The sequence below is a fragment of the Accipiter gentilis genome, chromosome 2 (genome assembly GCF_929443795.1).
Source record: "Accipiter gentilis chromosome 2, bAccGen1.1, whole genome shotgun sequence".
NCBI classification, from domain to species: domain Eukaryota; kingdom Metazoa; phylum Chordata; class Aves; order Accipitriformes; family Accipitridae; genus Astur; species Astur gentilis.
Genome location: NC_064881.1, coordinates 9,122,707 through 9,148,163, shown reverse-complemented (window position 1 = coordinate 9,148,163; position 25,457 = coordinate 9,122,707).

The following is a 25,457-nucleotide window of genomic DNA, read 5'->3' as shown; positions in this document are numbered from 1 at the left end:
GGAGGGCAGCGCCAAGCAACAGCACAGCTCTCAGCCTCTCTCCCTCTCCATCCATTGCACAGCTCCATCCAGACCTGTGTAGCTCAGGAGGCTTTGTGATGGTGACCAAAGTACCATTACCCCCATTTTACAGCCACAGGAACTGAAGCATAGAGAAATAACCACTTAGGGAGTGTCACAGCAGCGTTAAAAGTAGACTCCCACCCCTGACGCCTGGCCCCGTATTGAGTCCAACAGTCAGTAAGATCTATTTACACATTTAGATTCACAGCTACTGTTGTGAACTTGAGTCCAGGGTGGATGTGGGTGAGCCTGTGTGTAAAATGGGGAGGGAGGCTGGGAGAGAATAGCCCAAGACTATATTAAACCTTTTCCATCCCGGGCTTTCAAAAACAATGCATTGCGCTGAGACGAGGTGTTATTTTCTGCTTTTAAGTGTACCCTCCCTTTCAAGTTTTTTTTCTTAATAAAGTATCTGAGGTCATGCTATTGTCATTAGAGCTTGGCGAGCGCTCAGCAGCTGTCACCGTGGCAGCAGGAGTGTGCCTGGTGCCAGTCCCCTTTGTCACGACAGCCGCAGCAATGTAAGGAGAAGGGCCTTGCAGGATGCAGGACAATACTGGGAAGGAAAAGGAGGGAATCCTCGACCTTGGGACAGGGCCTGGTGGCAGACTATTGAACCCCGCGCGTCTCGACAAACCACAAGGAGTAAAAATTCTTGGAAGCTGCAAAGGTTGCAAGTGAAAACAAAAGATTCTATCGTGTAGGAAATAGAACAAAACGCAGAGAAATTTGTTTTGTTTTCAGAGATAAAATAAGCAAATAGCACTCTGCAAGGGTCAGGAGCCCTGCGCCCTGCGTGCAGCACTCACGGCAGGGAGGAGGGCAGAAAAGCTGGAGTGAATCTGGAAGCAGGTAGGAAAGTGCTCCATAGCTTTCCAAATCTTGCACTGAGGGCAAGAGACTCCCTCACAAAAAAAAAGGACAATGACGGTCCCTAATAGAATCTAAAACATAAAGTCATCTACCCAAACAAAACCCTGATGATGTAATACGATCAAATAATTGCCTTTTGAGCCCATAGCTGAGGCAACAGATAGAAGCAAATGAATCACCGCTACGGAGCTCTGCCAGTTGGGCGATCGGAAAAGCCCAGTGTGGGATAACTAGCACCGATTTCCTTACACTTCAGCTAAAGCGAGAGTAAATCCTGCACCCATAAGTGACTGTAGGAACAGACACTGAGGGTGGTGTTATTGGTCCATGTAGACTTGTTAACTTAATAAATGTTTCACAGGTGACATGTTGAAGTATTTTGTCCCCTTTTTTATTTGTGTTTATATCAGCAACACCCAGAAAAGTGGCCTTGACTAGGAGCTGCTTAGCTATTGCTTTCCTGCTCGCTTCTGATCTGAAGATCCACTCCAGAATTGCCAGCGACTGCTAACCCACACCTAGGAATCAGTGCCGTCTCTTTTGCACCAGAGATCTCAGCGTACCCTGCGTGCACGACTTTCACAACGTTGTGGGTGTTCCTTTAGGACAGGAAGTGAAGAAATAAATCACATGCCAGCAGAATCACCGGTGGAGCTCTGGGCTGGTGGGACGCTACCCAGGCTGCAATTTGGCTGGGATGCCTGGGCCAGCACCCCTGTACTTTGAAAAATACCGTGGTGTTTTGAACGACCGCAAGTGGCCAGAACCTCAGCTTTATTCCTTATCCAAAAGAAAAATACCTTTTGGAGCAGAAAAGCCCCGCAGCGGGTGAGCAGGACTCACAGTGCCACCTGCTGAGGCACCAGGGCTGCTCAGGGCGGCAGCCGACGTCCCTCTGAGAGGCCGGGGAAGGCCTGGCTCCATGGCCGATGCAGCCAGCCTGATATTAGCACCAGCTTGTCCTGCCTAATTTCCTATGTGTAAAAATCTCCCCTTGGAAAAAAAAAAAATAAAATGCACCTCGACAGACGCGGGGGTGGAGGCACAGGGTGCTGTGGCACTGTGGGAAGGCAGCAAGGGATTGGGTTTTGTGACGTGAGAAAGATGCTCGCCTTTCAGCAAAGCTTTGGGTCACAGCAGTCTCTGTGCCAGCAGCCGGGCTGGTTATTGCCCTGAGACAATACAACTTGTTCTTTTTCTTTCTCAGTAATTTCACAGCTTCCAGTCCCTGCTGGAGTCCTTCACTCCCCTCCTCCCCACACTCTGGTCTGTGGATCCATTGAAAAAAGATGCTGGTAAAGCTCCCTCATACTTAAAAGGCGCAGTTAATTGCAACGGAGTAAGGACACATCTTTTAACCAGCTCCTTTTGCCTTTTCCCCATCTGCTCCCTTGTCAGTATGGGACTGCAAGTAGCTAAGACCTGAGAAAAAAGAGCGTCTGATAGAGTTCCCCCCCACACTCTCGATAGTGTTGTATAGTCAGTCACCAGCTCCTAGCAGCTCACATCCAGTAACAGCAGTAGGACCGACTCACATATTTCCTGACAGCAGGTGCATTATTCCCCTGAGCTATTTCCAGCGTAACAGCCCTCATGTAGACTGTCCCTCTCTAGTACGATACCACTATCTGAAATGATACAAAGCATTCGCAGAAGGGGAGAGTGTCCCTGGTGCATTCAATAACAGACAGGAATGACGCCAGGACGTGAATAAACAGGGCTGGTTTTGTCTAGGCTCAGGTACTGTAAGCCTTTCAAGAGAGCACGATAAAACCTCAAAAATGAAGCAGGAAGGTAAACATACACTATCTTCCTTGTGAGGGTAAGCAAATCGCATGGACGATCTACAGAATAAACCGGTGCAGGGAAAGGAGGGGTCCAGCTGGTGGGTAACGGAGACATTGCACAGTCTGAAGTGACTTGGGGAATGTGTGTGTGGCATGTATTTTTCCAGGCATGCTTACAGCAAAGATGTTCACATGGTACTCACAAATCAGCCATCCTTTCCCTTGCACCCTGTGTAACCTTATTTATGCTTGCCATCTTTTCCACTTTTTTTTACATTACTAGTAAAAAAAAAAAAGAGAAAAAAATTCAGTTTCTCGGCTGCTCATAAACTCTTCTACAACCTTTCTGTAGAGAAGAAACAGAAGGGGGGAGGGACGAGCAAATGTGGCATTGGCTCTGTGACTGTGGTTTTTGTTTCCATAAACCTTAGAGCACAAGAATGCATGAGATATTTACACAAATCTTTCCACAATTCCTGTGGCCTTTGGGAGCATTGCATTTGCATGACTTCACCACTGTGGCTGGTTTGTGCTTTCTCAGCAGCATTGCTTGCAACAGGGAGCAATCCTGGCCATTCCCAGTAGTTCTGCCTCTCCACCCTCAGATACGATCACACCAGTGCATGTTTAATACAAGCTATGTTAATGCAGGAGTTCCTGTCCTGCTTGTTGTCCAGTTTCCCAGGGATGGTACAGGAAGTTTCCCAATTCATCTCATAAATACAAAAAGAGAAAAATGTTATACTCAGAGAAAGTGTTGGTCATTTAGATCTTGAGGGAAATAGCAAGGGATATGAGAGGGAGGTGGATGCTTCTGAAAGGTTACTGAAGTGAGACAGAAGTAAGTTGGTCAAACACATAAGGAAAAATGCAAAACATAGCTTTTGCATCAACAACTCACATGGCGCCTGCTCGCCCTGCATCACAGAATGGTGGGAAGCTGAGTGCCATGGAGACAGTGTCTCCCAGTGACTAGGCTACTGAATAAGAATTTGGCTACTGGGGTTCTGTCCTCTGCTGCCCTAATCGGAGACTTCCAGCAATTTCCTCAAGCTCATTTTCTCAAGCTAATAATGGGGTGTTGCTCAGCCTTTGCAAAATACTTAGCAGGACCAAGGCGTTTTTTTCACTGAATGGGAATATCTGGTCACTCAACGCACAGGCTGCCAGTTGGGGAAGCAAAGCCACGATGTCTACAAGGCAAGGTGGTCTTGCCCATTCTCACTATTGCCGCTGTGATCATTTGGCTGTGGCAGCCCTGGCTTCTTTAGTGCTAGTAGGTATCTTTAAAAGGGAGGTTGCATCCTGGGTGTTTGTTCTGGAGGATTTGAGAGAGGAAGCTAGTGAAAGAGAGCACACGCCGCAACGCACAAGTCTCAGGACTGTTGCCGTGGACTTTACAGGGCAGCCAGGTTGCTTGTTCAAAGCCATGCCGCATCTCTCTTCCCCGCTCTGGCTGAGCCTGCGGGAGATCCAGCCCAGAGGCAGAAGTAATAGCAGATTCATTTGCAGGAGTTTAACACTTGATATCAGAACCAGTGTGCAATGACATAAGGCAGAAGCATAACCACAGACGGCTTGTAAAAATTCAGCTTTGTCCCTCACAAGCGAATCCATAATTAAAACTGCAACTATAGTCCATTGTACTTATCCAGCAGGAGGACTCACTCCCGCTACCACTTGAGTCAGCAAGTTTCTCTATTTACAGTAATCCTTTACTTTGTCTTTCTTTCATTATTATTAAAACAATTTTAAACTCTTTAATGTCAGCCAAATGGTGTTTCAAATTATATTTTCCAGGAAAAAAAAAAAAAAAAAAGACAGTTCAGTGTTCAGAGGGGAACACTTAGTTATGTTATAGTTCAGCCTGAGACACTCTGGTGACTCTTAGAAAGTGTTGAAATTACAGGTTCATGACGTACACAGTGTTGAAACACCATGTTACTGCAACACTCGGTCCAACACGAACTTGCAATTTCAACACTTCCTAGGTCTTTTGTAAAACCCCGTAACTGACCAGAACAAATGTAAATTCCCCAAAAGTCGAAAGCCATGTGCTGTACAATGGCACAGAATGGAAAACCCATTTAATTTCCAGCGCTGCTACCCTTACACAAGATAATAATTCTCAAAGTATGTTTAATTTGTAAAAAAACCTGTCATCCAGGATTAGCTACTCTCGCAGCAAGATACTGGTCTCAAGGCACAACTGGTCTGATCTGGTATGGTAATACCTGTATTCTTCCAACTTGTTAACTTTTTCCTTGGTGTCACAAAAAATCCAGCAGGAAAGTACCTGCCTCAGCCTAAGCAGCAACCTCCAAAATGTGCTGTCCTGGAGCTTAAAAGAGACCATAATAACAAAACATTAAATACAGGGATAAAACCTTCTTGACCAAAGGGAAGCTGCAATTTAAAAACACAGCAAAATTTGATATTTAAAAATACACCACGGCATTATTTCAAAATATCATTTGTTATACAAGCAGGAGGCAGCGGAGCAGGCAGGATCCTGGCTCACACGGTGTTTGTTTTGAAGACGAGGAGAGTACAGGATTTGTGCTCGACCTCTTCACAGGTTACACTTAGCTCATTCGGTTTCATTTACAAAAGAAACGCGTTTTCACTCAGGGGAGCTGCTGAGAAACAGCTTTATGCCCCAGCTCCTGAAAGCAGCTCCGATGAGGAGACTCCTACACCCGAAGCCAGCAGAGATGCAGCCACCTGGAGCGCTTGGCAGGATGGGGAGGGACACTGTGAGCAGACAGGGGACGGGTCCATGTGTGCCACCGCTCAGGGACAGTGAAAGAGATCGAGTGAGACAAACCCTCAGGCTGAGAGTCCACACGAAAGCCAGGTCTCACTTGGGGGTTAAGTGGGACTGGCGGGGATGTTGGCCTGCTGGAGGAGTCCCACCGCTAGCATATATGCTCTCCAGCACTTAGGCAAACCACCCTCCAATAGTGGAGATGAAATGGGAGTTTTAACAATACATTTCCTTTTGTTGATCTGGCTCTGTTCTGAATATTTAATGCTAATTTTAGTACTTGGGCAGTTGGGAAAGGGTAAAACAGAATAAACATGTTATGTGTGTTGGGCTGTAAATATACAGCCCCCTACATACCAGCCTGGGTTTCTCTGCATCAATCAAAGCTGGAACAACAGCAGAAACAGCAGTTTTGGTGTTATATACAACTATAGTTCTCATTTATTTTTAGAGAACATAATTTCTTAATATAGCAGAAAGCTTACTTGGAAAATCATGATAAATTATAATAGTCTCTCTTCTCCGCGACTTCTTACAGAAGCTGCTTTTTTTTGGACTATTGCAGTGTGCTGCGTACTAGGAAGAAGGTACTTATGATAGGATTTATTTGTAGCTGTGAGCCAACATACATATTGCCTTAGACAAGAGTCAGTATTATCACAAAGAACCATGCCGACTGGGGTTTAATGAAATTGGACCTGGGTGTCAGATTTTAGCTTGGTAAAGTTAGCAGCTGGGATGAATTGGACCAGAAATGTGCTGTGTAACAGGATTTCGCTGGAATCCTTGTGCAAAAAAAAAAAAAAAAAAAAGTACGTGAAATATGTCACGCTAACAGTTGACAGTGTAGCTGCAACACCAAACATTAAATAAATAAATTCCATACGTAACACAGGCACAGAAAAACTTTTCAGGAAAGCGCCTCAGAGCTGCATAGCCTCGCGTCTATAAATCTCCATTAAATCAGTTTGAGTGGGGCGAGTGTTAGAGACAGAGCTGCCAGAAATAGCTCTTTTCCTGCAAGATGTAGAAAAGATTACAGCTGAGATTGAGACGGCGGGGTGGGGAGGGAAAGCAGGGGAGGGGTGGGGGGGGGGAAGAGAGGCAAAGGAGTTGAGCTGGAGGAGGCGGGGGAGCTGTGAAAGGCATCTCATAAAAGTCCCATTTGTTGGAAGGCTGCAGGAAGTGGAGGCAGCTTTGGCACACGTGTCCGTGGTGCTAAATTAACTGTTAACACAAATAATCAAAGTGCAAGGCCCATCAAGCCGCTGGCGCCAGCAAAATGAGGGAGCGGCCAGGTCAGAGCTGCCTCTCGAGTGAGCCGGCTAGCAGGTGGAGACCAACCAGGGACTCGACAGGATGGAAGTGCTTACAGAACACACTGACCCACTGACAGAGGAAAACACCGCTGCACTCCTGCTTTCCAGCTATTGTGTGCAGAGCGTCTTGTGTGTGTATTTTTATTTTGCACTTATTTATTATGTTTCATGTAACTTTTTTTCCTATTTCGTTTCTGCTTTTTTTTTTAATTTTTTTTGCAGCAAGTCGCTGCAGTTGAGAGCCTGGACGACCCAGGGTGAGCTGTAGTACAGCTCAGCCTTCATTTGGCAGCACTGATGGAGGAACAGCTGAGCAGGACAAAGGAAGAGTTATCGGGCGCAAGAGCACCAATTGCCCTCCAGCGCTACCCTTTGGAAGAAAAACCACTGCTGTTCAGAAACCGATGCTGAAAAGCAATGTGGGCAGGGGTATTTCTACCTGCTTTGTTCTCCCTCCCCTGCAGAGTCCACAGCCCCATTCTGTACTGCAGATATGATGCAGATACTTTGGTAGGCATCATGGCAAAGCAGCCACCCTGGCAGTGAAGCACAGAAACCCACCACAGCCCACGCTGCTCTGTGCAGAGTGGAGGCAGACAGGGTGGTGGTACTCGCTCCCGCTGAGTAGGATTAGACCCGTAAGCAAGCAGGACTGCTCCTACAATCAAATTTGGACATGCTGAAGGCCACTGAAGGTCTCAAAGAATCACATTGTATCGTACTGTGGAAACAGAAATGGCTCCAACTATCACCCTGCTCCGCTCGCGGTGAGGCAGCTTGGTGGAAAGGCTGCCTGGTGAGCGGCTTCCACCGCACCAAAATAGTAGGAGTGCTGTGCCAGATTCATTGCCTGCTTTGCTCAGCTTCCTGACACAAGACAGCTGTAAACCCATTTTAACTGCCCAGTAAAGCCAGGTTTACAATTACTTTGCATGACCAAAGCACTGCAAAGCAATCGCAGTGCAGTGGTGAATCAGGCCCTGGAATTACCAGGATCTTTCGCCTCCTTGCCCAGGTACTATACATACAGCTAGATGTTACGATAAATCAAATGTATATCATATACATGTGCTATGTACATACATATTGACACCACACACTTTGCTTTTGTTGGATATACATGTACTCTGTACAGATACAACTGCGGGTGTATCTTTATTTTCACAAAAAATACCACTGCAGTTATAAGGTGTTACAGTAGAAAGCATGTATCATTGCTTACCATAAAATATGCTCCAGAAAACAAAACTCAGAAATGAGCACTCATCCTGATCAAATTACTTATAATTATAATTACTTATAAAATAGAATGAGTAGTATGATACAAAAAGGTACCATTTCAGTGAGGATACACAACTTCAGAGCATCTAAATCTTAATTATGCCTTTAATTCATAATTGAAAGTACAAAAATCTCATGCATCTTTAAGAAATTCTCATTAAATTTATCTCAGCCAACAGATAGCTAAATGCCCTATAAAAATACGGAGGAGGGGTATATAATCTTATCATAGGCCAAAGTCATTGCTTTTAGTGAAGAAGTTACTAATAACTAAAATTACAAACAAAACCATCATTAAGCGTGGCAGTAATATCCACATATCTCCTAGAAACAATATTTTAGTGAGGCTTAAATTTATAGAAATTATACATAACCTTCCCTATATTCTATGGAGTCACTTTGACATCTGTGATACAAAGTCTGTGGTAGATCCAAAGATGCATCACAGTTCTAACAGTATTTTAGACCACTGCCTTTAATATAGGAGATCATCCTTAGCTAACTTTGTAAACTTTAACTGAACCGTAGCCAGCTGCGTGATCTGTACAAAAAACATTCAGGAACTTTAGCAGCAGACATCTGATGTGATCCAAGGAGCAGGTATAAAGATAATTTGCTCCTAAGTCAGTTAGATTTGTGGGGGCTTTTACAGGACAGGAAAATGTAAGATCTCTCAGGAAAATAAATGGGAGAGAGACAGAGACAGAAAAACAGAGACAGAAAGAAACAAAGAGAGAGAAAATAATACTGTCATAGGCCAAAATTACTTATTATTACCCTTTGCTCCCTTCTTGATAAGGGTTAAACCAACCTCACTGAAACCTTCCATGTGTAAAAGTCAACTTGACACACACAGAAGTTTTCTGCAAGGGGAATGGGCAAAGTTACAAAAAACTGAGAGCTGTGACTTACACCAGAGGTTAGGTGGCCTCTGTTGTACGTGTCGCTATCAGGTTTACCTCTATGGACACATTATGTCCCCCCTTAAAGATGTCATTGTATGTGAGCGGGTGGGTGGGTGAGTGCATGCATCAGAGGAGGCAAGTGCTATCACAGCTACCAAATTAATGGAAAAGTTATAATTACTCTGAAAAATGGAAGCCAAGCACTTCCTGAGTAGGTAGGAAAAGGCTAATTGCAAATTTTAAAGACTAGAGATTCTTTGTTAATTGAATAAGAAAATTTAAAAAAAAGCCCATTAACAAAATGTGTATGATTAAGAGCCCCTTTTCTGACCCTAAGCCAAGTTAGAGAAAGAATGTCATTGTTACAGTTTGATAAGAACTATTGAAGATACAAAGAAACCGAGTCAGAAAAACAAAGTTCCAGACATATAAAGATGAGATTGCTCCAAACACATCAAGACTGAGTAAGAGCTAACTTGGCTCCTTTCCTACAACTAATAAATCCAGCCAAAATTTGTTATTAGAGTTTTCAGAGTGTATTATAGTTAGCACTAGCTGTGTAAAGTTTAGCATAGCCAGTGAAATGGCTATCCTTTTTCCAGTACGCTCATTTCTAAAGACGCCACAGCCTTGGGTCTGGTGCTCCCTGAGCCCAAACCTTGGGGTAGGACTCTCCACAGCACTTGTCTCCATTCTGTGCCTCCTGCTGCTTGTGGGACCTGCTGAAGTGTGGCTCTGCTTTATTTTGGCCTGGGTTTCCTTCCAAAGAATACTCTGGCATGAGAAGAGCAGTCCAACAAGAATTTGGGACATAACTGAGCCAAACTCCTGTGAGAAAACATGGGCATGGGGGCAAGTAGGTTTCCCACCAAGTGATGCAGCATACATTACTCTGACCCCACTGCTGATTTACACCGGTGTGATATAAGAATGACCCACACACACCCTCCTTTACACATTTATATTTCTGAATTGTCTATCCTTTTCAACTGCCAGGAAGGGATTTCTCTTCCCCACTGCTCAAAGCAGAGACAGCAAGAACAAAACCTGCACTTCTGCATGAGGGAGGGGGAACAAAAATTCCTGCTTCTCTTTACAAGGACCTTAGACAAAATAATTCATGAGACTGCTGTAGATCCAGACTGGGAAGGAAACCAATCACTTCTTCACACATAGGAAAGAATGTCTCCTAGCCTGAAAGAATAAAGGTTGGATAAAAGGGGAAAGTGAGCCTGGGCCCATTTGAAAAACCTTAGCCTGGGGTTCAGGGGCTTTTTTATTAACTGACAGCTAAACATGAACACCACCACCATCTATACATGAAAATCATAGAAATTCTCATTCCACCCATTTTTTCTGTTCTTAGTAAGACTCAAAATATCCAGAATTGGAAATATCAATGCAGCGAGACATCCAAAACTGTAACAAACAAGGAAGAAAGAAGCAATAAGGGTTTACTAGAGACAAAGAAGTGGGTGGGAAGACACAAAGTATTCTGTGCAGAGGTCCGTTCTTCCCACTCCCCATTGCTCATCTAAATCATTTCTGTGTACCTTTTACAAGGTCAGTTCTAAACTCTCAAGAACCCAGAGCTGTATCTGGAGAACACACAGTGTAACGGCCAGTACATTTGGGAGCGATCTGTGATTTGGCCTTTATCTTCCACAAAGTAAAGAATTCCTAGTCTGTGCAAGAAGAGAGTCACAAGTCCCATATGACACCAGCACTGTGTAATGCCCATCCCAGATGAAAGCTCTTACATATGACCACTGGCAACCAGGTTCCTGAAGCACAGGGGTGCATGGACTGCAGAATTAGTTAGCACAATTTGGGATGGAGACCATCTACCAACATACTTTCTCAAGTACAAAAAAAAAAAAGCAGTGGGCTTCCACTGCTTATTTCTGTTTACTTTCCTCCAGTCATTTTCCAGACAGTATCAGAGAAGCTTCTTCCTCTACAGGGGTACTACATGCTTGGAAAGACCAATGGCCTCCCAGATACCGTTGGAAGTTCTCAGACTTATATTAAATCCTTTCACTTAACTCATCCAAACAAATGTCAGTTCATACAACAATCTAATGCAAAGAGATTTCCAGATCTAGATCCATTCAAATTTTTGCCAGCTTCATTCTGACACAGCATAATGCATCATCACCAGCTCAGACTTTACAAGCAGTAGTCATGTTAGTGCTGTATGGCACCAAAGCAAACTAGCCCTGGGTCCTTCCCCCATCCCTAGGAGGACTAATTATCTCAGCTGTAGAGCTATACCAAAGCTTTCAGATCCCAAGCTAGCTCATCTGATGGTGGTTCAGGGATTTCTATGCTGCTTTACATTAGAGAGATGCACTTTCATACTCCTACCCTTTCCTACAGACACGATTGCCCATAAATGCAAAGCTCCGTGGGCACAACCAAATTGTCAGATAATAAATCTATGAACATTGAGAGGTCTGACAGCAAGCTTCCATCTATGCAACTCACATCCATGTGGTAACAGAATAAGCATGTATCTCATGTCAGCAAGTTAATATAAAGCTCACTTCTCCAATTCAGCTTTCTCACAGCAACGATGAATTGACACTGGCACACTTGTACTGGTCCAGAATTGGAGATACAGAGCAGGTAGAACCTTTGGCTGATACAGAGAGAGGCAAAAGCCAAAGTGAGACACACAAAAGGCAGCTCCTGTCCCAGCACAGAAAGGCTGACTGCAAACCACCATTTACTTCATTTCCATCCTCAAAACAGGGAATTCTTGAACTACTGACAAGCAAATCCAAGAACTCCCTGTTTCATAACCTAGGTGTTCACCTACACTAACCTAATGTGGTTTGCTGCCTTTAGTTTCCAGGCTACATGTGATCCTAGACTCACACAATCGCAGTACTTAATATTGCCCAAGTGGCCTTAAATAATCCTTTCATTTTCAGTTGCCATTAATCTATGAAAGGGAAGAAGAGGCCACCTGAACTAGCACTTTCTCAGTTTGTTCAATCATGAACTGTTTTTTCTCAATGGAATTGTGCACAAGCAGTAAAGATAGCTATGCGTGGAGTTGGGGGGGGGGGCAAGGAGGAAAAAGGCTTTTTACCCCTGAGGGCTTTCCCTCTTTCCTCATAGTTTTCTGCATGATATAGCTCCTCTTTTCACTGCCCAGCAGGGAATCCCAGAGGCCAGAGGCAAATTTTCCCTTTGGTCTTAGAGCATTCATGATGGATTCTTGTTTTAAGAAGAGGTTATTAGTTGTTTGCTCTTGAGTATTATATCATCACCATTACAGCAAAGCTGGTCTCATTCTAAATTTCGTTTATTCTTTGGCACATGTGAGATATCTTGGGTTACACAGCTAACATCCCTTTATGCACCAAAGTCAATTAAAACCTTTCCATTGCCTTCAATGGTGCCAGATGAAAAGTTGCAAAGGTGCTGAAAAAATGATCTCTTTGGGGCTTAATTCTGTTTCCACTGGTAAAATTCCCTCTGACTTTGACAGGAGTTGCTTTAAGTCCACTGATTTAAACAGCTTTTTAGAAACCATGAAACTATTCAGTTACCACATAAGCTTCTGCTTGTTAAGGAATGCTCATAGACCTTGAAGTCTATGTTGTACCTTATTAATAGAAGTTATCACTTTAAAATGTCTTGGCTACTGTTTGTATTTTCACTACTTATACTATAGTTCATATAAGTTACTGTAGAAATAGCAAAAGATACATTATGTAGAGAGATATCCAGTTAGGGACAGAATCTAGTTGAATTTTTAAAACATCGTAGCATTTCCAAGTTCCTGATAAATAATGGAACATTGCTGATCCTGATCAGAGATTTCACCAGTGAAGGCTTGTACCTATCTATTACCTTATACAGCCATTTTCAGCCCTTTTTTTTATCAAAGTTTCACAGTTTGGGAAAACATATCCTAGCCTCATCTCAGTACTTCCCAAGGCTCATACAGCAAGCGAAAGATTCCTCTGATGCTTTTCCAGTTTTGTAGTAACACTGATGTGCAGGAAAAGATCCATTATTCAGAAAGACTCTGTAGTAGCCATATGCATGGATTAAACATTATTTTTATCATTTTTCTTTTTTTTTTTAATAAGTCTTTGCTTAATACATGAAGATATTTATTTAATCATGCACACAGAAAATCAATCTTCCATATACGTAGGGTCTGGGTGGGAGGTGCTTTCTCTTTATTTTGTTTTTTTGTTGTTGTGCCTGAAGGATTATCTTTCCCTGTCCCAAAATAGTTTGTGTTATCATGTATTAACTTCAACAAGTTCCAGAAACTACAACCAGAAAACTCTCAATGTTCAAAGAAGAAAAAAGGCACCTTTTATCTTATCTGTTCCACACATACTTTTAATTCTGAGTCTGACATCACTGCTGGCAAAACCTTCATAGTTACCAGAGAACTAACAAGTTCACTATGGCAATGAGCTTCAAAAAGTAAACTTACAGAATCTCTGTTTACAGCTGTCAGCATTGAAGATTTTGAAAATTCAGAGTGTTACCTGATATTTCTCAGAATAGTGACTTTAATTTTTCCACTCCGCATTGCTTTGTCACCCCTGTTAGCTCTGGAGATGGGGTGTAAGAACTCCAATACAAATGATCAGGTTTACTTTGCAAAGAGTTTCAGACATGAATATAGTTACAACCAACCTAGCTAATTTCAAGTTCTTTCAAGCTTGTTCTGTATACTTGATAAAATTAACTAACCCTCCCTTCAGTTCTGCCACCACGACCACCCTCTGGGACTGGAGATTCCCATATTCCAATATTTTAATTCATAGGGCACAAGGGAAAAGAAATGAAATGTAGGTGCTTGAAAAAAATACAATTTTACACAAATATTTCAACAGCTATTTTAAGATGGATTACACATCTCTAGGTTTGCCACTTGCTTCACAGCAGGCTCTAGCTATGCCAGTTAATTACTTGGATAGACTGCCCGTATTTATTAACCGCCTAATTTTTGCAGTGAATGTGAAGTATTGATGCTTGATATTTGTGAATAATTGTTTCCACAGAAAAGGAGTTTGTGATACCTTTGAATTTTCTTTTCAAGGTTACCAGGATGAGGTCATTAAGGGAAGTCTGTGTCCTGTTATGCATAACAGAGCACTCCCATCTGCTTTCCTCTGCTTTTGCACAGTATTCCTGTTCTTACACAGGTAATGCATACTGCAGGAGCCAACAGACAAATATGCCCTGTGTGTTTACATCCCAGCAGATGTTTGGCCAAAATTTTCGAGTGTGAGCACCTGCCATTAGACAAAAAAAAAATTTTTTGAACACATACTTAAGTGCTGGGATCATTGGAGGTGCCAGCAAGCAGCCACAAGGTTACATCTTGTGCTCTTCCTTGGGCTGCGAGACAACCCTGTGCTCTCTTCTACCTAGGGCTAAGGCAAAGCAGAAACACCCGCACAAAGACCAGCAAAGGTAGAATTAACAGCAGCCTCCAGGGGCAATGGAGATGGCAGCAGTGCAGCAGGTGTTCAGTTCTTCCTCTCCTACCCCCTCCCCAAAAAGCTCAGGTTTTGTCTTTATTAATTTTTTTCTGAGTTAATCATGCTTCATCTTGACTTTTTGTTTGTTTGTTTTGAGGAAGAACAAGGCAACTGCCTTGTCAGGGCTTCAAATACTGCCATTATATGCCACAAGTGGGAAGAAACTGGTTAGTTGGTTGGAAAGGGAGGAGGGGAGGGGAGGGGGGCTGCAGACAGAAGGGAGAAGCAGGATGGTTGCCACTGGGCCCTTCAAGGCCATTACACAAGCTCTCTGCTCTCGCTAAGCACCGTGACCTTCTCTGGGTATTAAATAGGGTTGTTTTGTTTTCTTCGAGCTAGGATGATTCCTGCCACGTATTTGATATTAGAATCTCTCTCTAGTGGTTTGCAAGTATTTGATCCCCTAGGGCTTGTGATGCTGGATCCACTAATGATTCACACAATGGCATTAATGTCATTCATGGATGAAACCACATTTCCTTACCCTACAGGGTGAGAGCGAGATGGGAAGACTGTGGCTAACATTAGGAAGGGACTGGGTGGGAAATAAAAACTGAAGTATTCAGGTCAAAAGACAGTGGGTGGCTAAATAAAAATCCGTGATTTCTGATCATTTTGGAGGTGGGGTGAACAATAGAGATTTCACCCTCAAATGCCTGAGGACCCAGCACTAAAAAAATAGACAATAAATGACCCCCCAAGTGAGCAATTTAAAACCATTCTCTTTGAAAACAGTTCTTGAAAACAAGTTGGCAGAACAGTTAGATCTCCCCACAGCAATGCATCATGAGATCACGTACAAGGAAACAGCAGAAGTATCAAAGCATGCTTTACTAGAGCATGCCCTTAGTTGCTCTGCTTTCTTAAGCTAAGCAGCCCAGACTAGCGCCTAAGAGCAGAGGCTGCATGAGGAGCTGGGTAGACATTGCCAGCTAAACTGTGGCTCAAAGCCTTCTTCCCTTTGAGTGGGAAAGGGGGCTCTTAATTTTTAATTATTTAAAATAATCACAGCTGACTGAAAGTAGGAACTTACATTTAATCGCTAATGTGCATGCAAATTTTGAAGTAACACTTCACACGCACATTTCCAGGGGAGCTTCCACTGATAAATGGTATGAGGAAGGTGAGAAATAACACAGGCGTGTAGGAAACCACAACTTCCACGAGGACGGAGGGCTGGCATGCAGGAATGCCTTTACCCAAAACACAAAAAGAAGGTTGAAACAAAAACAAAAGGCAAAAAAAAAAAAAGGTCCCTGAAAAAATGCATCAGAATTCCCTACCTGTGGGGGGATGCTGAGAACACCAGAGCAATCAACTCAGAAAAACATGCCAGAGAAATTTCCAGCAGAAAGGTCTGTTCCAAGGCTGGGACAGACCTAGATGACTCAGAGGGCCTTCCCAGCTCCGGGGTGGAAGAAAGAGGAAAGATCTCCAGTTCCTCATAAGAAGAGAAACAACACTTGGATCAGATACCAGCTGAATAACCAAGGTGCACTTTTTGTAATCTTGAAATGTCCAGGCTGAGAAAATATACATTGTTCACTGGTTAACAAAACACAATAACTGTCAGAAAAGGGGCTTGCATCTTGATTTGTGGATATAATTTATACGCAGGAGAGTCTCAGCTCCAGCTTCAGTTTTGTGGGTGCCAATCCCACCATTTAAGAATTTGATCTCAGAGACAGTTACTCCTCTGAGCCACGCCACTGATGTAATTTCCCAGTGAAGTCCCCTTACACCCACAAATCAGGTGCTAAAATCCCTTTGTGGGATAGTAAAAATGCTGGCACAACTAACTGCCAATGTAAAATTATTCCTGAAAATGAGAGGGACAGGTCAAAGCCCCTTTAAAAAAACAAGTCTTGGTGGCTATGCAGAAAAGGATTATATTATGCTTAGCTAGTGCGTGGGTGTAGAGAACAAGGGACAGAGACAGTCTTCCTCGGTACACTCTCCCCGCAGTCCCTTGCGAGGCAGAATATATAGGCAACATTTCAACCTCAAATCCACAAACAGATCAGGATACACTGGAGGAGAGAGAGAGAGAGAGATTTCTTGTTTTTTAATAAAAGGTAGGATTAGGAAAAGATGTAGGTGGGGAAGGTGTAAAACAAGCAAGCAGGCAGTCCTTACTCAGCTTCCCTCTTATATTCATTGCTCTGAAAAGTGGACAACCCTTAGGAAGAAATAAGACACATGGCTGTGGGTAAAAGGGGGGAGGAATTAGGAACTGTAATTCAATCTAATATTTGAGGCTTGGCAAATGCACCTATGGGATTTCATGAAAACCCCCGAATCTTTTTCATTTCGGAGCAATTAACCAGATCCCAGCATCGCTGGCTCCAGTGAGCCGCTTAGCTCTCTGTTTTATTACCCATTTCCTTTCCCCCTCGCCAGCACTAGCTCCCATCCTCGCACTTGGGAAAAAAAAAAGAGGAGGGGGGGGGAAAACCCTACACTGTTACAATGCCACAAAGGGGCCACCACAAACAAGTGCCAGCCAGTGCATTTCAGAGCAAACACAGAACACACATAAATGAGGCTCACATTTGGATTAAAACACTGTTGTGTTCAGGCATTTATGTGTGGCATAATTAAAAACATCCAGCCGTAATTTAATAGTTCCCACCAAGCACAGACATAAAGTCTAGCAATTTTTTCCCTTTGCATATTTAACCCTTAGAGACAGAAGGAAGAGGAGGCGGGGGGCAGGGGGAGGGAGCAGGAAGCCGGGGAGAGACAGAGGTCTTTTGAACACATTTTTTCCCCTTCCTTTGTGTTAGTCTAGTTTGCTTTTTACCTTCTCTGATCTTTTGCTTCTACAAAGAGAAAGCAAGTATCTTCTGGATGCCACAGAAACAGGAATCACTTTCAGATAGCATTTCTGTAGTTCAACAGCAGTACAGCTGGGTACAGGATCCTCAACTTGCAGAGGATAACATCTGTAGCTGGATGCACTGATTCACAATTTGTGAAGATGCCAGATTTTTCAGGCTTAAAAATCAGCTACTAAAAAGACAGACCAATTTCACCACCATTACTCACCCTCAGTACAGTCTGGCTATTCAGAGCGGCCCTTCTAAATCAAAGGCAGCAGTGACAAGACTAAGTACAGTGTTAGGACAGGAAGGATAAACCAGCATTTGCAGCACTAGCTAAGCATCCGGGACACCAGGGTGGGTTCAAGTCCCTGCTCTGCCACGTTGCTGATTTTCAGAGGCGTCTCTAGGGGCATTTTAAAAAATGTCTAGCTACTAGCTATGAGACTGAGGCACCCAAGTAAGGTCCCATCTGTACCACCGGAAACCTGAATGTTTTAAAGTTTTTCACCTCTACCCATGTCAATTCCCTATAGGCAGATTTGGGAAGATAACATTTTCCTCCATCCCAAAGTATGTTACAAAGAGAAATGTATTAAAGATTGGGATGTGCTCAAATCCCACAGTGAGGAAGAAAGTCAATAAAGAGTAGAAAATCTGCTTTGCCCTATATTTCTAAATGCTGCAGTCTTCATTCAGGCAACAGCCCATTACCTTGACTCAGCTGCACAGCAGGACTTTGCTTGAACAAGGAACACAGAATCACACACTTACGCTAGAAGAGTGAAAACTGAAGGAAATGCTCTGCATAAGTTCACAATCATGGTCAACTGTGTCCCAATTTTCCATCAGTTGTGTATATAACCATTAGCCTAGGACCTTAAATCTATTAGCCTCCAGAGACAGAAAACTACCTATGCATACAAAAAACATACAGTATTTCTATTACTAGCTGTTCAGCTCTTCCCTTTAAATATGTTCCTGCCCAACAGAAGATATGTGCAAAAACAGAGAGGGAAAGGAAAAGGACTTCCAGAGCAATAATGTAAAACAGAGGAAACTGAGAAACAAGCCTCTTCTGTGTATGTAATTTTGAATTTATGACCATTCAGTCCTCTCTTCAGCCCTTCTTGGTCACATCCAGGTCAGTATCTACTGGCATGAAAACCTGCAGAAAGTATATGTCAATCTTGCCACCCTGAGGAATAAGAGAAAGCATCCAACCTATCCACTCAGGATTATCAATGCCAGCAATGCTGTGAACTTGTCCCAGCTAGGTCAGAAACAAGATCATCAAAGTCCTAGTACCTAACTACAAAGTAGCAATCAAGAAGCCTGGTGATGCTCACAGAATGGTTCATAATCAACACACAGAGAAAAGATGTGTGAAAGACAGCTCTCTAAAATATGTAAAATAATGAATGTGAGAAAAATATGAGCAGCTTATACATATCTTGCTTTTATTATATGCCTGCCAATAAAAGATAATACATCAACTTCATTCTGAACTATTTGCTCAGCTGTATTACCAGGTGAGAAGCATTGCTGTCAGTGTCAGGTACTGTCCTACTGTCAGTGTAGCCAGCTAACTACAGCTGTGGGGTGAAGGAAAGGATTGCCTAGTGGCTGCAGCAATAGCTCTGTGAAACGAGGGATCACAGGATCATATACAGTAATTCAGGTTGGAAGGGACCTCAGGAGGTACGTTCAGCTGCTGTGAGGTAAGTCACTCAGACATATCTACTTTGCACTTCAGAGCACCCAAACACTGACAGCTCTGACCCCCCTGGGCACCGTTTGGCTGCAGTGCAGCACAGCGTGGTGCAGAGACACGGAGAAGTTCTCACTCAGATCTGGTGGCAGGACAGTCCCCCAGCCCCAGCATATCCATGAGAAATACAGGTTTCTTCTTCAGAGGGTCAGTTAACCTGGTATAATGTGGCACTGACACAAATGTATTGCTCCTGGCTCCAGAGTCATTACTGCCATCTCTGTACTCCATACCTGTAGTGCTCATATACCCTTACCTCTCTACATTTCCCCTTCGCAACAACAAAGCCTTCCAGGCTGCTGTGAGAAAGAACTAAATTCAAAATTCTGATGGCCTCAGGTACTCCAAAGAGGAGATTCGTGGAGGTGCCTAAGACAGATAGCTGTGTGGGAGGGGGTTAGGTAAATAAGTTCCAAATGAAATCCCACAAACTGCAGATCAGGACTACTGAAGCGTTGTTTTTGATTGCCACTTTATTACCGCCTTTATTGCCTCTCAAATAGATTGCAGAGAGCATGGTATGCCAAGAGAGAAGAATGAGCCCCCCTGTCCTAGTAAAATCATGGGTTTCTTCCAACTAGAAATCCTAACCCTGATCTCTTTTTATATAAATAAAAGACAGAGCAGGTCTTGCACTGTAGCAATTTCTTACAATGTCATTTTAAAAGTGCTCTGCTGCAAACCTCTCTGCAAATGAAAACAATCCGTCTTCCCAAGGCATCCTGCAGAGTGTGTAACTTTTCAGGCAAGGCAGAAGTGGGTGATGCTGAAATGAGGATGGAACAGGGTGACACAGTACACCAGCACTTCATGAGATCTGTTTTCTGCATACTGACTCTTACTAATGAGAAAAAAGCTCTGCTGTGCCTTAAACATCATGAAATCGCAGACAAGAACTAGCTGATGATGTCTGCCAACAGCGCTTCCTTTCTTTCTCTGTACCTCCATGCTAAGCAGTGAATGCTGGGCTTTGGTAACACATGTAACATGGACTAATGACATGGAGGCACCCAACCAGCTCAGCAGCAAATCTGCCAACCTGCTGCTGTTGGTGTTCTGCTGTAATGATAAAGTCCTGAGCACACAGTGTAGGACAATAATGTTTTACGTTGCAAGATACTACTGTCATAAAGTTTCCCAGGTAAAAAATACTTGAAAGGCAGTAGAAGTGGGGAGAGTCACAGAATGAATCGGGTTTGTGCTTGACTGATTCAGAGCTGATGATGAGGTTCTAGCCAGTCCTAGCGAAAAAAAAAAGTATTTTGTCTTAGTTTCAGTAATATGGGCTAACTGGAAAGCTGCCACCTTTCCTCCATAGCTATTCTGCTTTACCTTCCACCTACCTTCACCATCCACCATCATTTTAATGCAATAGATTGAACCTATATATAGTACTATAAAGGTGCCAATAATGTTACAAATAAAGAAAAAAGCAATCATATCTGTTCTATACATCTTATGTCACCATGGCACCCCAACATCACCGTGATGAGAAGCACTTCTATCACACAAGCTTAACCAGCAAGCCCAGCTAACCTAACAACGTCAGTAACAAGGCTTCACTATATAACACCCTCACTGCTCCAGAAATCTGCATCACCACCAAAACGCAACCACTGCTGGACTGGAAGTAGTCAACTGACTCATGTCTTGCTGCACAACGGTTACTGTGGGACATAATTATAGTCAAGAACTCTGCAACAAACCACTACGCTTAGGAAAAAGCATAGTGGTATCTTTAACGTCGGTGCAGAGCAGATGGGGACTGGGATTCTGCCCTGCAAGCTTGACTAAGCACATTGGTAAGGCTGTGAGCCACGCCATGAAGCTTCCTGGCACGGTGGGGGCAGAAAGTATGACACTGAGTTGTGAGGAGCTGAATTCACACTTAGAGTATGGCCCGCTGGCAGTGCGAGGCTGTAGGTACAACTGTAATTCACACTCACTTGGAAGGCCCTTTCCCTTTGCCAAACTGGTAACAGTATAAATAGGACTCAGGATCCAGGGCTTTAAAGAATGAACCATTGTTTTTCTTAAGGCCAAGTTTAAAAAAAAAATAAAAATAATCCTCCTATGTTTTTCTCCTGCGCTTTGCATGCTAGTCAGAATGCACTTTCCTGGGAAATGCATTATAATAACAGGCAATGTTTAGCATCACATTTGAAGTGAGCACATCCCAGTGATTAAAATCCAGGCAACAGAAATAAACACATCAGCAGGACATGCTGCACAGTACTGAATTGGGACTTCTTTGTTTTATGACTTTCTTGAACATTAAATACTGTGTGAGAAAAACATTGTTCAAATTTAACCATCTGTGTTTGGTTTCTTTTGAGTGCATTACAATCATCAGTAATCATTTTAAGCTTAAAATCAGAGAACCTGGTTGTACTTGTGGGAGACTAATTGCAGCAATAAAAGGTGGCTTATGTAGCAATAGAATTGTTTTATTTATTTTTTAAGTGAATTTATTAGAAACTTGTTGTTTTTAAATGGGCCTACTCCATGTTAAAGTGGTACTTTATGTTAAGCTGAGAGAGAAAAGGTTTCCTTGTAAAGAGTTTTCTAGATATCAGTATTTTTTTCCACGCTTCAAGGTGAGAGGAAAGGTTTAAATCATTAAAATTTTCAAAGCTAAAGACCTAGAGCAAAGGAAAAAAACCTGGAGTTCAAGGACAACATTTTGCTTTGACAATTTCAAAACATATCTTTTCAATGCAACTTCTTCAATATGCTATTAAGTTTAATTTTCAAAACAAAAAGTAACTTTGAATGAGAAAGCCATTCAGTTAGAAACTACCAAAACATTCTGACAGTTCCAAAACTTTATTTCCACAATAGTTTTCAAGTCAAGATATTTGTGAAAGCCAACCCTTTCCCACAAACAGTCTTAATTTCTGTGAATCAGCATGTTCTGTCTTTGAACACTTTATTACCAGCATGACACAAAGACTCCCACCTCACAAGACCTCTTCTCCAAGAGCCTGTTACTCCCGCACCCTCCTGGGAGCTGCCACTGCAGCAAGCATGCCAGATTTAGCTTCTGCCCCTCACTGAGAGATGACATCCTGCTGCCATCTGTGGTTCTCAGCAAAACTCTTCTGTCTCTGCAGAAGTCTTCTATCCCTCCAGCCAAATGCCAGAAGATAACAAAGAGGAAGAACACAGGGTAAGAGAAACACTACACCTGCAAGCATCGCCTCATACCTACCTCTTGGGCAGAACTTCAGATCCTTAGGAAGGTCACTTGGAGCAGATCAGCATGAAGAAGAAGAAACTGGCCATCCCACTCACAGCTTCTTGAAATCTCACAGCCCCCCTGTACAGAATTACAATAGTAGCCATTAGGACACCTGGTGGTATCACAATTATATTTTAATTATCCACACTGAAGAGCATTTGTCCCACCTCACTGGACAATGTAACTCTGGCTTCCAGCTCATCCTCTGGACCTCTCTGGCCAAGTCCATGGTCACAAGATGTCTGTTACCCCAGATATGTCATCTCAAGGCTCCCTAGCCTTAGCCTCAGCACAGACCCCCTTCAACAGTCCAGCTTCCAGCATCCCAAGGATCCTCTCATTCTCCCGGTTCCTTGTTCCCCATACCAGACCTAGCAGCTGCTCGCATTGCTCTTGAACTCTACTCATGGAAATCCCAGCCCAGGCACACAGGCTGGAAAAAACTGCCTTAAGCCAGGGTAGAACTTTCTGCTCCACACATTAGATCTACTTGGGTGCTGAACAAGTGACTATCTGGTTGGACGTGCCAGTGTCATTCTGCAGTCTTGTAGGTTAACCAGTTGAGGCCATACACAGCAAAACACATGCAGGACAGACAGACAGTCCTGTACCCAAACAGGACAAACTCAAAACTTGACTTCTAAACCGTATGCAGAAAGACTGCCCACACCATCCCACTCTTCCTTTCTCTAGCACTGTCGGCATTAGGGGTTTTCTGTGTGTCTTGGGTGATTAAAGCCATCCAACCTTTGGCCTCATGCCTTGTAACTCCACCCAAGGCATGTTGTAATTCCCTAGAAATGCACTGTTTGTCATGTTTTATTGTTTAATTACACCCTGGCTTTATTTTATTGATACATGTCTGTTTCTTGACTAGCTACATGTGAGCTTTTATGCCCCTGAAGGCAAGACTGGGAGCACACATGCCCTGCAGCCACTGCTGTTACCAGAACTGTGGTGCTCAGCACCTGTCCTCTTCCATTTGCTGGCCTTGCGAGAAGCACGGCCCTACCAGTCAGCACAGTGCCAGCAGCAAAGTCTACATTGTTCGTATCTCAGATTGGACAGCGTCATCATGTCACAACGTACATCCCCAGACTCCCAATCATGAGTTATCCTTTACAACACCTTGGTAATGCCTTAAATAAAAAAAGTGAGCAAAGGAAGCAAATGAGCATTTATTGGAAATATTATCATTTTGATGCAAGTAGGGAAGGTTTTTCTCTTCGTAGATTTTTATTCCAAGACAGACACTAAAAAGAACGAATGAACAACACGTCTAAGATGTTAACCAGAAAAAAAAGAGCAAAAAGAAAAGAAGAAAAAAGGTGAGTGATTTGGTCAGTCATTCCCAGGCCTAGGAATGAAGTTTGCCCTTTCTAGAAGTATACAGTCCTTAGGATGGAAGAAAAGCAAAGCAGCGTGACGCAGCTTCATTTCTCAAGGCTTGGCCTAGCTTACCACACACAGAAATCTGTGGTAGTACTAGACAGGCTGACAAGGTATTATCCAGTAGAAGGATAATTATTTCCACATCAAGAATCCAGAGGTCATTATTCATATAAATTCCCATGGAAGTTAGTTGAGCAAAAGTTTGAAGAATTCCCCCACAAATATGAAAGTATCATAAGAGTATTTACAGTAAATTGCAAAATATAATCAAAGTTGGATGGTATGCTCGAGAATCACTCTCATTCTTACTAGCCATGCTGGTCTTATTCCTCTCTTTATTTTCCTCTTGTTTGATCAGTTGCAAGAAATAGAAGTCTTACCTAGCTGAGAAATTATTTCAAATAGGAAACTGCATATTTAGAAGTGCATAAAGAAGGAGGAATAACAAGCACTCTCTGTAAATATCCCTTACCTCCTTTCATTTTGCCCTTTCAGAGAAGGGAATTTGCCATTTGGAGCCAGCAATGTCTTTTTGTTGCCTGCTTCTGGGTCCCAGTTGATCAGTATTTCCCAAAACATAGCACTGCTGTTTGAGAGTTGCACATTAGGCATCTAGAGCTCAACAATAACAGAATTCTTTCTGTTTTGGCAGAGTTTGTCTCAGTTTGGAAACTTTCAGCCTGAGTTTGATGTCACTTACAGCAGTCAATATGCCCATCCAAAAAAATACTGCTAAATAAATAGAGTTACTGCAACTTCTGCTAAGGCAACAGACATCATTATGGGTTTCCAAAACTTTTGGCAGTCCAGCAGTAAGAAATGATAGAGATTTCATTATATCTATATGCATATATAGATACATTAGACATATTTATGTAGTTTAACTGGTGGATACTGTTAAGGATTAAATTTGTGTAACAGATCTCAAGCACAGGGAAGGCTAATTGTCCTCATCATTTCTGCCAGAGCCTACAGAATCTATGCGGACATTAAGACAATAATAACAACTTAGACCTTTTTGGCTAATAGAAATCCTTCTGAGTGTGAAATTGCCAAACATGAACCAGAATACTTTTGTCAGTCTGCAGAAAAAGAGGCTGAAACAATAACTGACAGGGTGTCTCTCCTATGTTAATTGTTAACTCAAAGGCCTGCCCCAGGACATTGAAAATGTCCATGTTGTTAACTACTTATTGCACAGGAAAGAGGGGGAGACATGACCCTCCCACTTCAAGTCCCAGAAAGCATGGGAATGAGAAAATAAATCTAAGGTAACTCTTAACAAAATTCTGGCTAATACGCATGACATTTGCATGACTATATACCTCTGTTCCTCTCACAAGAAAAATTACCTCTGTTTTTCACCTTGCACCTTCCTTCTCTTTGACCCATAATAAAAATTAACATTGAATACTCTGTCTTTAAACTAATGATTTGTACATGAAGTGTCATTTGCTACAAATTGATTTTTAGAGTTATCTTGCAACCTCTAACATAAAACATTATTAAACATCACTCCATACCATTACATGTCAAAAAACCTGAGGATGTTTGCCCATTCAATGATTACAGGCCACTTTACATGCTAAAAGATATTGAAATGGCTCCATCAGCATTGTGGGCTGCTCACTAGACTGTTTTCCTAACAGCATGATGTTTCTTGGTAGTTATGGTATGACAGATGAATCATGACACTTTTTAAGTATAGCCAACT